This window comes from Podarcis vaucheri (genome assembly GCF_965113315.1).
Source record: "Podarcis vaucheri genome assembly, chromosome: 1".
NCBI classification, from domain to species: domain Eukaryota; kingdom Metazoa; phylum Chordata; class Lepidosauria; order Squamata; family Lacertidae; genus Podarcis; species Podarcis vaucheri.
The window spans coordinates 13442676-13458345 of NC_138759.1; the positions used below are offsets into that span (position 1 = coordinate 13442676).

General features: G+C 46.6%; 1 protein-coding gene across 4 annotated transcripts in view; it reads right to left on the bottom strand.

Annotated features, from left to right (window-relative positions):
* Nucleotides 1–10681, bottom strand: part of INF2 (inverted formin 2) — a 68110-nt gene extending 57429 nt beyond the window's left edge. For 2 of the 4 annotated variants that reach the window (XM_082216656.1, XM_082216658.1), the window contains exon 1: nt 10246–10681. The gene's annotated coding sequence lies outside the window, so the exon portion shown is untranslated. The remainder of the gene's footprint in view (nt 1–10245) is intronic. The other 2 variants (XM_082216657.1, XM_082216659.1) reach the window with 2 other exon arrangements.
* Nucleotides 10682–15670: the final 4989 nt, after the last annotated feature.

Consider the following 15670-nt stretch of genomic DNA (forward strand, 5'->3'; position numbering starts at 1 on the left):
ACACATTTCTTTATCAGAGAACTGCATTTACAGGCAACGCTACCAAATCTGCACTTTCTGAAAAAGCACATGAGCAAAGTTTGAAGGATTCTGTTTCAGCAAACAGCAGTTCCCTCTGGTTGCCACCCAGAGCTTCAGTACTGTATATTTTAAAAAATATTCCTGCAGAGCCTCAGCGTATTTCTCAGAGGTTTCCATGCCTAAGGCACCCCTCGCAGATTTCACTGCCCTACCATTTTTGAGGCCGAGATCTGAACTGTCAAGAGTCGGCCCCTCATATCTGGACAAGTTCACCAAGCAGATGATGCAACAATTTCATTATGCATGTTAAACTAGGATTTATGAGCCTCTGTAAGAGGGGAAGGTTGCAACCCCTCCAAGGTCAGCTTAATTGTCTTTCTGACAACCATGTTTACTTATGGTGCCCTGAGTCACTGAACTGATTCTGCAAAGCTTGATCCCTACACAGGTTCATCTGGGAGTCAGTTCCATTGAGTTCAATAGAACTTCCAAGTTAAACAGAAGCTTGGTTTTCTTTTGGGGTGGGTTAAGGGTGTTTGGAAGTGTCTGGAAGTGAGAGCTGGACCATAAAGAAGGTTGATTGCCAAAGAATTGATGCTTTTGAATTAAGGTGCTGGAGAAGACTCTTGAGAGTCCCATGGACTGCAAGAAGACCAAACCTCTCCATTCTTAAGGAAATCAGCCCTGAGTGCTCACTGGAAGGACAGATCCTGAAGCTGAGGCTCCAATACTTTGGCCTCCTCATGAGAAGAGAAGGCTCCCTGGAAAAGACCCTGATGTTGGGAAAGATGGAGGGCACAAGGAGAAGGGGATGACAGAGGACGAGATGGTTGGACAGTGTTCTCGAAGCTACCAGCATAAGTTTGACCAAACTGTGGGAGGCAGTGGAAGACAGGAGTGCCTGGCGTGCTCTGGTCCATTGGGTCACGAAGAGTCGGACACGAATGAACGACTAAACAACAACAACAAAGGGTGTTTGGATGACTCCATGGTTAAAGAACATGGAGCAAGCCCTGTTCCACACCCACAGCCTCTACGTGTTTTGGGGAAGTATACGTGTTTAGAGCCCTTTCTGATGTGCTTTGAACGCAGATGGCGGAGGCATGTCCACCGCACATTTCTGCACGGCCCCACAACCTGCCTCACAAGTTCTTCCAATATTGGGAAGGGGGGAGGTTGCAGTGGAGGTTATCTGACCACCCACTGCCCCAAATGTATCAATTGAAGATAAAATATGGTTTGAGCTGCAATGCGAAGCTGCTATGTTTTATCCTGCAAAGCTTTTGGGGGTCTCAAAGTATGCCTTGATTTTCCTTGTCCCGATCACCTTTTTTGGGGCACTCCATTACAGCTGAAAGCAAGGGTGGCACAGGAGAATAAAGGTAAAGGTAAAGTTAAAGGGACCCCTGACCATTAGGTCCAGTCGTGACCGACTCTGGCGTTGCGTGCTCATCTTGCTCTATAGGCCGAGGGAGCCGGCGTTTGTCCGCAGACAGCTTCCGGGTCATGTCGCCAGCATGACTAAGCCGCTTCTGGTGAACGCCACACGGAACGCACACGGAAACGCCATTTACCTTCCTGCCGGAGCGGTACCTATTTATCTACTTGCACTTTGACGTGCTTTCGAACTGCTAGGTTGGCAGGAGGCACAGGAGAATAGGATGCTGCAAATGTCAAACCAGGTTTTTAAAAAACCATTTATTTGTGGCCGCCTTCACCCATTTCTTCATTGTTACAAAAGCTATTCAACTTAAAATAGCTCTTTTATGACAGCAGGAACGGTATATTGCTCTTTTATTTGATCTAATTGGCCTTTTTAGATGGCTATGTAAATGCAGCTGTCAAACTTTTTTTTAAAAAAGATTCTTGCATGCACTCATTGACTGATTGCATTTATATCCACCTTTTGCTGCAATAAGCTGAAATACATGATTCTCCCAGATCCTAGTCCAACACTCTAACCACCACACCACACTGTTTTTACAGCTCCCCATGAATGAGGAGATATTTCCATTTTTGAGTTGGAAATGCCATGGATTGTAGCTGGGACCTTTTGTGTGCAAAGAATTTGCTCTGCCACTGTCTCAGTGACTTATAACAAAGAATCGCACAAATTGCAGAGTTGGAAGGGACCACGAGGGTCATTCAGTCCAACCCCCTGAAATGCAAGGATCTTTTGCCCCACATGGTGCTCAAACCCACAACCCTGAGATTAAGAGTCTCGTGCTCTTCCAACGACAGAGCTATCTCGGTAATGCAATTAAAGCAAATACAAAGCACACAATTATATCAAAACAGTAAGAAAACACACAGAGAAACTAAGTGCTAAAAATGGGAACAACACTAAAACCATCCATAGTTGCAAGAAGAAAATTAAAACAGCTGAAATGCCTGGTAAAATAAAAACATATTAACTGTTCACCCAACGGGTAAGGAGAGAGGGAGCGAACTGTGGGGGACTACTGGGTTGTTGTTTTTATTTTTATTATGTATTTTGTGTTTTATTTTGTATTATTGTATTTTGTATTATTTTATATTTTATTATGTATTTATTGTGATTTTATTTTGTGAACCGCCCTGAGACCCCCGGGTACAGGGCGGTATATAAATTCAAATAATAATAATAATAGTAATAATAATAATAACAACTGGGCATTACGGAAAAGGGCATTCCACAATTGTGGCACCCCTACTGACAAGGTCCTGCCGCGCATCCCAGCCAGCCATCCCTCTGAAGGCAAAGTGGAATGAAGGCCTCAAATAACCTTGATTAAACTGGGAGAATGAGATTTTCAAGCAGAAGTTGGGTGGCCATCTTGTCATGGACGTTTTCATTGAGAGTTCTACACTTCAGGGGGTTCGAATGGATGACCCTTGACACCCCTTCCACCTCGACAATTCTACCATCCTATCTGAGATCCAAGAGAGAATAATCAAGTACAGTGGTACCTCTGGTTGCGAACGGGATCCGATCCGGAGGCCCGTTCGCAACAAGAAAAGAGTGTAACCTGCAGTGGCTCGTCTGTGCACCTGCGGGTTGTGATTTGCCGCTTCTGCACATGCGCATGACGTCATTTTGCACTTCTGCGCATGCGTGAGTGGCAGAACCCAGAAGTAACCCTTTCTGGTATTTCCATGTCACCGCGGGACGTAACCTGGAAGAACATATCATGAAGCGGACGTAACATGAGGTATGACTGTAATCTGTAATTCTCTGAATAAGAGAGAGGAATACTCTGCCCACCCCACATCAAGGGGGCGGGGGAGAACATTGGCTTTGCATTCAGAAGGTTGTGAGTTCAATTCCTAGTGTCTCCAGGTAGGGCTCAAATGCTGGAAAGCCCCTGCCGGTCAGTGCAGACCATACTGAGATAGATGAACTGCCTGACTCAATATCTTCCTCTGCTCCCATGATAGACCGCTCTATGGAGGGACTGTAGCTAAATTACAAAGTCCTGTGTGTGTGTGTGTGTGGAAATCCCAGTCCTCAGCATCTCCATGGATGACAAGATCAGGGGGCAGAGGATGGGGAAGACCAGGGCTTTTTCCCTCCAGCCGGAACTCACTGGAACTCACCTGTCAGGTGGGTGTCACAGACATTATAAGAAAGCAAGGGAGGCATTCATTGTGGTGAGTTCTTTTTCTAGAAAAATAGCCCTGGGGAAGACCCTCCTCTCCCTGGGACCCAGAGAGCCCACAACAGTCAAAGCAGACAATTCTGGGCTAGGTGTCTAAAGAGCCCGTCCGGATATGATGCAGCTTTCTGCGTTCCTCATCAAGCTTGCTTTTGAGGAATAATAGCCTTTGATTGGAGATGTCTGTGTTTTCTCCTCTGTGTCACAGACGGTGCAGAACCAACAGTGCTGGCCAAGTGTCCTATGTTCCTAGGACCTGTTATTAATTCAGGGCCGCCACGCTGCTCTGAAATTACATGATGGGGAAGGGCACAGTGGGGATCTGTCTTCGGACCCAACCAATTCCCCACACCCTGTCAGGGAAGGCCCTGACCTGACGCACAGCTTTAAAGCCTGCAATTTTCTTTGGCCCACATTCCTCCCTCTGTTATTTTCCACACTGCCTGTTTTTTGTGTGTGTGTGACTTGGGAGCACCTTGGGGGCAGGTACCTGTCTAGGCCAGCGGGGTGTGTGTGTAATTTCTTTCTGCTCATCAAAACAAAAACTTTGCAACGATCATCGCGTACAACTTTAGGAGGAAGATTTGACCAGTTTGTTTAACACAGTTATTATTATCATTAGGGCTTTTTCCCCCCTGCCCAAACTCAATTCTAGCACCTCTCAGGTGGGCGCCATTGTCATTCTAAGAGAACCAGGGGGTGTTCATAGAGAGTTCCGGCACCTCTTTTTCTAGAAAAATAGCACTGGTTATTATAGATCTCAGGGAAGTTAAACATGGTTTGCCCTTCAGGTACACACTGCATAAACAAACATGTCCACATCTGTGAGTCCAAATGGGGAAATCGAGATATGTAGTTCTGCAGTCCAGATATCCTGCTGTATTCTGGGCTACATTCTGTTATTCACATTTCTGTTCATATACAAAATAAAGATATACCAATCTGCAGTAAATGTCTCCATGTTTCTTTCCTTTTCACGTGCAAAGTTTGGGGTGTGTAAGTTTTTCAGTCAGAGTAACTGGGCATACTTTTGTACAATGGTACTCCATGTTTGAACCTTTAAAAAACTTTCCAGTAATTCCCCGACCTTACGCAACTCTGTACTGTGCCATGTTCTCTGATGGGGTGGCACAAACAATGCCTTTACACACTGTTCATTTCACTGCTCTTACTGGTCCCTCCCAAGTCCACCAACGGGATGTTGACAAGTCATCTCTCACTTGCCAGAGGCAACTGGGTGTGTAGCTACTTATAACTTAAGCCTTAACCACCACCACTGCAGCTGCCACGAGAGAAAATCATGGGCAACCAGCCCCATGACTTGCATTTTCCCTTTCCTATTTATTCCCTGCCTCAGATTTTCACAGAATCATTAAGTTGGAAGGGATCTCCAGGGGTCATCTAGTCCAACCCCCTGCAATGCAGGAATCTCAACCAAACCATCCATGACAGAGGACCGTCCAGTTGTTGTACTTGGCATCCGTCTGTCATGAGAGACAACGGAGTGCGCCTCCAGTGGTGAAGTCAAGCCACTGCGTGAGCAGCACCGGAATGGCCTCCCTGGGGCTCAAACCTGGAGATCGAACCTGCAACCTTGGTGTTAACAGCACCAGGCTGTTAACCTGTGGGTCCCCAGATGTTGTTGGACTACAACTCCCATCATCCCTGACCACTGGTCATGCTGGCTAGGAATGATGGGAGTTGTAGTCCAACAACATCTGGGGACCCACAGGTTGAGAAACACTGCGTCTAACCCAATGTGGCAAGGCTACCATATTGACAAACCAGAATATGGGTGATGGCCCCATCATATGGAGGAGCTGTTCTTGCTGGTTTTGATCTTCTATCTTACAAGCTACTTTTAGAACACAGGAAGTGCTTTTTTAAGGAAAGCAGCCCAACCCCATTTTCCATGAGAAAGTACAAATATATATTTTAGCTTATTCGTTTCCCAGCTATATTTACAATCACCGGCCATTGAAACCCTCCAAGCAGCTGCTTCCATTCCTTCTGAATGGATGGGTGATAGAAGGGGGAGAAGCTTGCTCCTGACATCCTGTAATCTGATTGGACTATGTTGGCTTTGGAACTTAATGCGCACAGACGCTTCGTGTTCACATTTTGTGATCATGTTGGATGGGTATATTTCTCCATTTGTCCTATTTATATCCTGCCTCTTCTCCCAGGATATCAAGGCTGTATGCATGGTTCTCCTTCCATGACAGGTGTGTATAAAATATTGCAAAATGTAGAGAAAGGCAATCAAGGGCAAACCTCATACAGAACTAGAAACCGGAGCCATCCAATGAAATGGAAGCTTAGAGGATTCCTGGAATTCATAGAACGGTAGAGTTGGAAGGGACCCCGATGGTCATTGGGAATGGTTGCAGGAATCTCAACACACGACCCCCCATCAAATTTGAAAACATACCAGACCCTGCTTAGCTTTGCAAATATGCTGGCAGTTTTATTGCTTCATCACTAGGAGGATTGAGAACAGATTATCAATCCCCAAACCAGTGTGGAGAGCCAGTGTGGTGTAGTGGTTAAGAGCGGTAGTCTCGTAATCTGGGGAACTGGGTTCGCATCTCCGCTCCTCCACATGCAGCTGCTGGGTGACCTTGGGCCAGTCACACTTCTTTGAAGTCTCTCAGCCCCACTCACCTCACAGAGTGCTTGTTGTGGGGAGGAAGGGAAAGGAGAATGTTAGCCGCTTTGAGACTCCTTTGGGTAGTGATAAAGCGGGATATCAAATCCAAACTCTTCTTCTTCTTCAAACCTTCTGCGTACAAAGGCCTTTTCAGTAGTTGCACCCGCCCTGTGGAATGCCCTCACGGCAGATGTTAATGAGTTAAATAACGGAAAAGAATTTTGTAGACATTTGAAGGCAGCCCTGTTTCAGGAAGCTTTTAATGTTTGATGCTGTTGGTTTTCCTATATTTTTGTTAGATGCTACTCTGTGTGGCTGGGCAACCCAGTCTGATGGGTGGAGTATTAATATTATTATTATTATTATTATTAATGCTCTACCACTGAGCTACAGCCCTTCCCTATGGTCTCAGGGACCCTTTGGCCTCTTACATTGATAAGATTCCACTCAGGGTTGCTTCACGCCTATATGTACATCGCCTGATATTTCTTCACTTGATGACTGGCAGATAAATAGCCATGCTGCCTCCGTTGAAACACATGGTTTATCTTATGTAACTGTGCGGCATAAAGTAATGGATAGATAAAGTACAGTGAGATTAATTGGAAGTCAGTTTTAAATTTCTTCTCTATAAGTATATATGATGATAATTATATTAATCTTCTTGTAGCTTATAGTGTGGTGGTTTGTTTGAATTTTCTGTTACTTGTTTGTTGTATGTTTGTTTACTTGTATGTATGTCTGTTTTCTCATAAATGTATTTATTTTAAATTAATAAAGATATATTAAAAAAGGAGAAACACATGGTTTATCTGTGACAATGCAAGAGAATAGGCACGCCCTCTCTATGGGGTTAGATCTGTGGTGAACCATGCGCATGTGCACATTGCTAAGGGATGCTGCTGGCATCAAGGGTGGAATGTGCAGACAAAAGCCACCCCTCTGTCCGGCCACTGCTGCCCCCCACTTGGCCTGCAAGCAAACATGCGAGGCCTCAGGGATGCAAGTCAGGGTAGTGGAGAAGGCTAGGTGTTCAACTGCACAAGGAGTGAAACTGCCCTGGGTAAGGGCCTTGCACTAGATTCTCTCTACTTTTTGTTGCCTTGCATGGTAGATTCTGGGGTCAGGCTGTGTGTTTTTAGGGGCAGCTGCGGGGAGGAGGAAGGGGCCGGAAACAGCTATCAAACTGCAGCGTAAACAACTCTGCAAAAATAAAAGCTAATCATAAAAATCTCGGGTTTATATTTCTGGCTTAAATAAAAGCTAACGGATGTAATTTGGTACATGTACTGAAGTACAGATCATATTCAGAGGAAAACAAACTGAAAGGGGATGCGAGCTTTTATTCAGGGACAAGTGTGCAAAGCAGAGAGGAGATAGATGCGTCAGCCGAAATTGGAAGGAGGAGATAACACTCTTCTTAGATTTCAGTTACATCGGTCAGAAACAGAGATGGTTGGGGTGGAAAAACTTGCTGAGGCAGCTCACAATTTCGGAGAGGGTGTACTATTAATTGCACCTCTGCAACTTCATACAAACGTCCTATCACCATTGCAGCATTGCTCTGATATGGGGCAACAAGACGGAGCAAAGGTTTAGGATTGGGGTGCTGGTCATTGCTACCAGAGGGAAGTGGTTGGAATAACCATCTAGTTCCCAATATGCAGTGACATTACAAATTATGCAAATCAAAACATAATAGTCATCATAGCACAGCAGCGTTGGGTTTAGAGCAAGGGGTCCAGGTTCAAATAAAATTAGGAGATGATTCACAACTCAGTGATAGATCATATGATCTGTTTGTACAAGGTCCTGTGTTTAATCCTAGACACCTCTCTCTCTCTCTCTCTCTCTCTCTCTCTCTCTGGTCAGGGATGATGGGAATTGTAGTCCAAAACCAGCTGGAGACTCAAGTTTGGAAAACTAAACTCTGGGCTAGATTGACCAATGGTCTGGCTCAATCTATGCCAGCCTCAACTCAGTTTTATTATGCAGATTCAACGAAACTGTGAAGGATAAGCCTATCAGCTATCTTATTTGAACCTCCATATTCAAGGGCAGGATACCTCCAAATATGAGTTGTTTGGGGAGGGCTGATACCTCCATTTTCTGTGGGCTACTATGGTTAGCTGGAAACAGGATGCAGGTCTCGATGGACTCATCTTCTGTCCCAGAAAGGCTCCTCTTATGTTCTTATCCCCACAAAGCTCGCTGGATTGTGGATACTCTTAAGTCACTGTCTCTGAGGCACAAGGGAGTAACATGACTGTCACTGTCCCATGACAGCCCCACACTGAATGTTCTTCCTCTGTTTGTTCAGCTTGCAAAAATCAGTGTTTCCTCTCCTTTTAACTGATACTGCTATCCTCCACTCTATAAATATGAGGCAATACCACTGTCTGTTTAACTACATCTTATGCTTGTTTCAATTGCACTGTGATTTATTTTAAAAACAACTGTTAGCTGCCTTGCAAATCAGTCCCGCTGAAGGGGAGAGATAGCCATGTTTTTAAATAAATAAATACCTCCGGGTCACAGCTACAACTTCTGCCCATGTGATTTGGGGCAGATCACGGAGTTACTTACCTGACACACTAGCAACCCATCCTTCCAACGACGCATCATGTGTACCCAGCCACACATTTTGCCCTGACCAGGTGGGCAGAAGTTGCAGGTGTTATTAGGAGTAGTCTGGGAGCACACCTCTCCTAATAGCATAGGAGCAAGGCCTCAGCCTAAGCGTTTTTTCATGCAGCTGTTTCAAAGATAAAGTTATTCAGAGATTTATTTGCATAACCTGCCCTAAAGCTAAGGTGGGAAAGGATTTGAAGGCTGTAATTCTGAGAGGGAGTAGGCACGCTGAAGTGAGTGATACTTTCAAGTAAATACACATACATTAAGTTTATGCTTGTGGGAGAAAGTACATATTCACTGGAACCATACGCATGAGATTATAGCCTTGAGGGCAAATGAATGGACACTGGACTATGCAAATATCCTCTACAGGTTTCCTACTGATCGTCACTTAACCAACAGAACGCCCATGAATGAGAAGAAAAATGTGCCACCTCTCTCTCACTCTTGGCACTTCTAGGCTGTCACAAATTTCGGGTGGGAATCAATCCCACGCCAGCAAATTCCTGTTGCACAATGAAAGCTGATTCTGAAGTCTTACATGTCAAACCCGATTCCACAAAAAGATAAGAGTTTTGGGGCTAAGGAAAATGACAAGGAGACACACTGCGAAGTAAGGGACAACACCTTGCTTGACACGACACCATCTAACTTCCTCGCATAGGCATCAGAACGAATGCTCAATAAACAGGACGTCTCTACACACACACACACACGTGGATATATCAAGGGCAATTGTGCAGTTCCCATCATCCCCAGTCAGCACAGCCAATGGGTCACAGATGATGGGAGTTGTAGTTCTACAGCACCCTGGAGGGCAGCCACCGATTTCCCCATGCTTGCACAAAGGCACAGCTAAATCCAAGTCAAGAGAACTCCAGTTGGCAACAACCCTACAATTGCCTAAGTGATGGAGTTGCTTTGGCTGACAAGAGTTGGCGGCTGGGAAAACCAGCCCTTCCATGATCGCTCAGAACTAGGAGTGAGTTAAAGAAGTCGCAGCAAAGGGAAGGAGACACAGCTGGTCAAGTGAGTTCTAGTTCAGGGGAGCTTATTCCGCAAATAAATCTGTTACAAAGAGTACTGAAGAGAGGGAGAACAACAACAACGAGAGGAGTTAAGACACTGTGTATTTGCTGCGAGGCAAAAGGGAAAAAAAGGCTCCTTGGATCTATTCTCTATCATTATTTAATAATTTGCAAATTGCTATGTAGTCGATAAACAAAACCATCGTGCGTCCAGCTCTCCATTCCTCCCACCCAAAGGCTCCCTTTTCAACCCCTGGGAAACAGAGAGGGATCTTACCCGGGTGGAGAGAGCCCCTTAGTTTCTCCTTCCTCCACTTCTTACTTCTTCGATCTAGCCGGGGATGGCAGCCACATCCTTCGCCGCCGGCTCCTCCTCGACTCCTTCGCGGACCGAGCGCGAAAAGCTCAGGGGGAAATAACAAGCCGAGGGCGGGGGAAAAAGAGACCCAGCGGATCCCCGCGCAGACAGGCTTCCAGGATGGACGAAATCAAGACGCCGCTGCTGCTGCCGCCAGCCAGTCAAGCTCCGCTGCGACTCCACCCTGCAAGAAACTCGCTGGGAGCCGGAGAGCCCTGCCCGTGCTCCCACGTGGAAGGCGCGGGGGAAGAGGAGGGCTGGGCGCCCGGCGGCAGCGCCCGCAAGGCGGGGCCTGGAGCTGCCTGGCAGCCGGTTACGAGGCAAGCAGGCTCGGCGGCTGCACCGGAGGTGACTTGTCCCGCCCGCTACAGAGAAGGGAAAGGCGCGTTCCGGAGGCGGCTCCGGAGAAGGAAGGTCTTTTCTGGACTCCTACGCAGGGAGGGCGCAGAGGGTCGCTTCACACGTGGCGGCTGACACGCGGGTTGCTCTTGAAAGGAACGCCTCCCCTCGGAAGTGGATTTATTTTTTTTGCCAAGCGGCCCGAGTGTCACCTTTTTTCTTCCCATCCCGCACAACACGCCCCGTTCTTTTTATTTATGGGGAAATCGCTGGAGCCGACGTGTTCCCACGGCGCGACCCGCGTTGGGCTGGGAGGAGACTTTATTTGCCTGCAGCGCAAAGGTTTAGGTAGTCGGAAGTCCGTGGGGCAGCGAGGAAACCGCTTGCACGTTAGCAAAACTAAGCAAGCAGGGTCCTATATGGTTTGAAATTGGTTGGGGGGCCGCTTGTTGACATTCCTGCATGACCGTGGATTGGACTAGATGAACCGCGGATCCCTTCCAACTCTATAATCCTATAACTCTGTGTGATTTGTTCAGCCTGATTTGAAAGCAGGGCTCAGTTCTGGGATGTAGGTGTTTGTGTGCAGTGTAAAGGTAAAAGGACCCCTGACCATTAGCTGACTCTGGGGTTGCGGAGCTCATCTCGCTTTACTGGCCGAGGGAGCCGGCGTACAGCTTCCGGGTCATGTGGCCAGCATGACGAAGCCGCTTCTGGCGAACCAGAGCAGCACACGGAAGCGCCGTTTTCCTTCCCGCCAGAGCGGTACCTATTTATCTACTTGCACTTCGATGTGCTTTCGAACTGCTAGGTTGGCAGGAGCAGGGACTGAGCAACGGGAGCTCACCTCATCACGGGGATTTGAGCCGCCGACCTTCTGATCGGCAAGCTCTAGGCTCTGTGGTTTAACCTACAACGCCACCCGCATCCCTTGTAGTATACAGAGCTATGTCCAAAAAAACCACATATTGATGGGAGCAACCACGAAGCCTACCATTCTGTTGGCATCTGTCTGTATTGAGAGACAGTAGGGTGCACCTCTGGGCGTGAAGTCAAACCACTGTGTGAGTGGCACCCAAGGGACCTTCCTGGGGTCAAGTCTGGGCAGTGTGTATGGAGATCCTGGGCTGGTCAGATGACAAGAACCCCCCCTCCCCACACACTTTGGCCTGGCTGATGTGGTCCAAAGGAAAGCAGAGCAATATGGTTGGCTCCAACTTGGTTTCAGGAGTTGCCGGAGGGAGGCACACAAGGCACCACCCAAGGGCCCCCACTCCAGATTTGTGTAGGGTTGACTCCTTAGCGTTATCTTTCCCCAAAGATTAGGGTTAGCGACTCATCCACTCAATCTGCTGCAGTCTGTCTTTGACTGCAGGGGAAGTCCCTAACCCATCGGCTGTCCACACCTGTTTCAGCCAGCCAGTCGAAGCCATTTCCTGTGTAGCCGCTGTCGCATGCTGACACTGTATTATCGCCACAACATTGTTTGATTTGGTGAGAGCACTGTTTTACAGCTTGTTTACCGTGAGGGTGGCCATTAGGACTGGAAGTTTCCATTCCAGGATTTCATTAGGATTCAGCCCTGGAAAATGTTTTTGGGCGAATGCAAGGCCTTGGGTGAGGTCTGGGATGGTAAACTTGTTGCCCTACAGATCTTGCTGGACTCCAACTCCCATTAGCTGTCATGGCCAGAGGTCAGGGGTGATGGAGGCCATAGTCCAGTAAGATTGAGGGGGCCGCAAATCACCACCACCACCCCGGCTGAGATGCTGCGAGCATTTCTTTTTTAGCTTTTCTATTTTTTATTAAAGATTTTATTGATTTACAAAAGTGTGTGCAATATCTCTCTCTCGTAATTTCCCCCCCCCATGTAACATTTTTTACAAATCAGTTTCATTTGTTATTGTTCCCCTGAATGAGCCCAAATGGCTCTTAACCACAGAACAATGGATTGTAGGAGAAAGTCATAGAATCATAGACTTAAAGGTGTTGACCTTTAAAGCCCTAAACGGCCTCGGCCCAGTATACCTGAGGGAACGTCTCCACCCCCATTGTTCTGCCTGGACACTGAGGTCCAGCTCTGAGGGCCTTCTGGCGGTTCCCTCACTGCGAGAAGCCAAGCTACAGGAAACCAGGCAGAGGGCCTTCTCAGTAGTGGCACCCGCCCTGTGGAAAGCCCTCCCACCAGATGCCAAAGAGAAAAACAACTACCTGACATTTAGAAGACATCTGAATGCAGCCCTGTGTAGGGAAGTTTTTAATGTGTGACATTTTAATTTATTTTTTATCTTTGTTGGAAGCCGCCCAGAGTGGCCGGGGAAACTCAGCCAGATGGGCGGGGTACAAATATATTATTATTATTATTATTATTATTATTATTATTATTATTATTATTACTACTACTACTACTACAGAGTTGGAAGGGGCCGAAAGGGTCATCTAGTCCAAACTCCTTCAGTGCAGGGAAAGTAAGAAAGTTCAGAGGCGCTGCGTAGGAGTTTTGAACCATACATGATCAGGGAGAGGGGAGAATGAAAGCCCTTCCAGTTCCCACACAGCATAACCGCCCCACTGCCAGTGATGCCCTGTGCACCACTAGAGAATAATGTTGTCTTAGCTGAACCTATATCAGGCTCTCTGCCTTGCCTTGCCATTCTGCCTCCTATGGAACTCTCTGCCACTAGATATGTCCTTAAAAGGGGATTGGACCAATTCGTGGGAGAACATTTCACAATAGCACTTCTCACCTCCTTTGCGAAGTGTCTCCAGTCTACTGTGGCAGGTTCCTTCCCCCTCATTCCGCTGCATGCATAATAAACCAGGAGCCGTCTTCTAGTTTGACTTTACCATCCAAGTCACGTTATCTTCTTCCCTTGTTATCTGATTCAGAGATACGCCATTTCTTCCTGCTCCTTCTAATTAGCTGAACATGGCCGAGCCCTCTTGGTTGACATTCTTAAAGCTGCATGCAGCTGTACCATCGCACACCCCGTCCCCCGTGTCTGCAACAAAACTCCTGCCCAAAAGGAAGCACATTTAAACTGCCTTGGCTTTCCTTTCCAGCATGTCCATGGTGGCGGTCCATGATATGTCAACAGGCCAGGCGCGTGTCTGAACGCATGTGGTTGTCAAATCCAGTTTAAGCCTCGGATGAGTCATCATCGCCTCCTTTAAATGTGGGGTACTGTGCCTTGAATGCTAATTATAGCTGCCCCCTTGGAATTCTTCTGCTGGAGGCAGCCCTGTGAATGAAGTGGGGCGGGGGGGGGATAAGACAAATGAAACTCAGGAAAGCTGAAGGGAGAGGGAGAATTGTGCTCTGCTGGTGATTTCCTTTAGAAGCCTCCAGCCCTGTCCTATGTGTGGGCAGACACACAGCTCCCCCTTCCTTGCTTGAGTGTTTTGTTGCTTCGTTCTTGATCCTTTTCAAGGCTCCTGCCTTCTAATCCACAATTGAAATCCGGCCAAAAAAAAAAGCAATAATAAAGGGGCCGGGAACTATTCAGAGTCACCATATTCCCCAGGCGTTCTTAATAGGAACAAGCAGAAGCCTAATTTACAACAATTATCAACGCTATGGGGATCCATCTACCATTTTACCTGCACAACTTCAAGTTCCCTAAAAAAAAAAAAAGGCATTAAACTGAACATCCGCCTCCGTGACTTAGGAACCTAATGATTAAGCCTTCTTTGCAAGTAGTAAAGAAGCTGAGATACAGTGGTGCCTCGCAAGACGAAATTAATCCGTTCCACGAGTCTCTTCGTCTTGTGGTTTTTTCGTCTTTCGAAGCACGGCTATTAGCGGCTTAGCGGCTATTAACGGCTTAGCGGCTTTAAGTCACACTTCTTTGAAGTCTCTCAGCCCCACTCACCTCACAGAGTGTTTGTTGTGGGGGAGGAAGGGAAAGGAGAATGTTAGCCGCTTTGAGACTCCTTAAAAGAGAGTGAAAGGTGGGATGTCAAATCCAAACTCTTCTTCTTCTCTTCTAAGAAAAAGGAAACAAACTCGCAAGACGTTTCGTCTTGCGAAGCATGCCCATAGGAAAATTCGTCTTGCGGAACGACTCAAAAAACGAAAAACTCTTTCGTCTTGCGCGTTTTTCGTCTTGCGAGGCATTCGTCTTGCGAGGTACCACTGTATTAAAGTAGCGCTCAAAGTTTTGCAGGTTGTGGACTCTCCTTCTTTGCAGGTTCTTAAGCAGAGGTTGGATGGTCACCTGGTATGGATGCTTTAGCTGAGATTCCTACATTGCAAGGGGTTGGGCTGTACAATTCTATGAAAAAGTGCCTGAGCTTGCTTATTTCTTCTTCCCTCCTCATCCCCTTTTCCTTTTGTGTTGTGTCTTCTAGAAAACAAACAAACAAACAAACAAACACATCTACACAGATAAAAAGACAGGTGTAGCAGATCCTACCCCATTGGTAACAAATACTTAAAAACCCTTCAGACCAAGGATGTTCACGAATAATATGCATTTATAGGTGTACTTTACCCTACTTTATCAGTCTTAGTGTATGCAAGTGAGCACATTCCTCTGCCTGAGAACGGCATTGGAAAATTCAGAGAACTGCAGATTTAGAAGCATGGCTGTGTTTCAGTTTGTGACATGCTTCAGAAACTGCAGATTAGGTAGATTCATCTTTAAAAGCGAGATCAAATTTCTACCTCATCCCTGTTACAAATGTGTGCCATTTGGAAGTGAAAAAAAAATGTGTTTTCTGGGTTTTAGGAGAATGTAGGCTTAGAAGTTTACATTGCCAAAATTCTCTGGACTGGCATCTCTCCAGACACCTTGGCACTGGTTTACCTATTTGGATTTCTTTCCACAGGATAGTTCTCACAGTGGCCTAGTTAATTTCATTGGTGGTGTATGGGAATGTGTATGTGTGTGTGTATCAATTTTAACAAACAAATTATCAATCAATATAACTATTTACATTCCCCTCTTTTCTCCCCCCCCCCCCCGCAAGGACTTCCCTCAGCTCCCCTCTCTGGTTTCTTTGC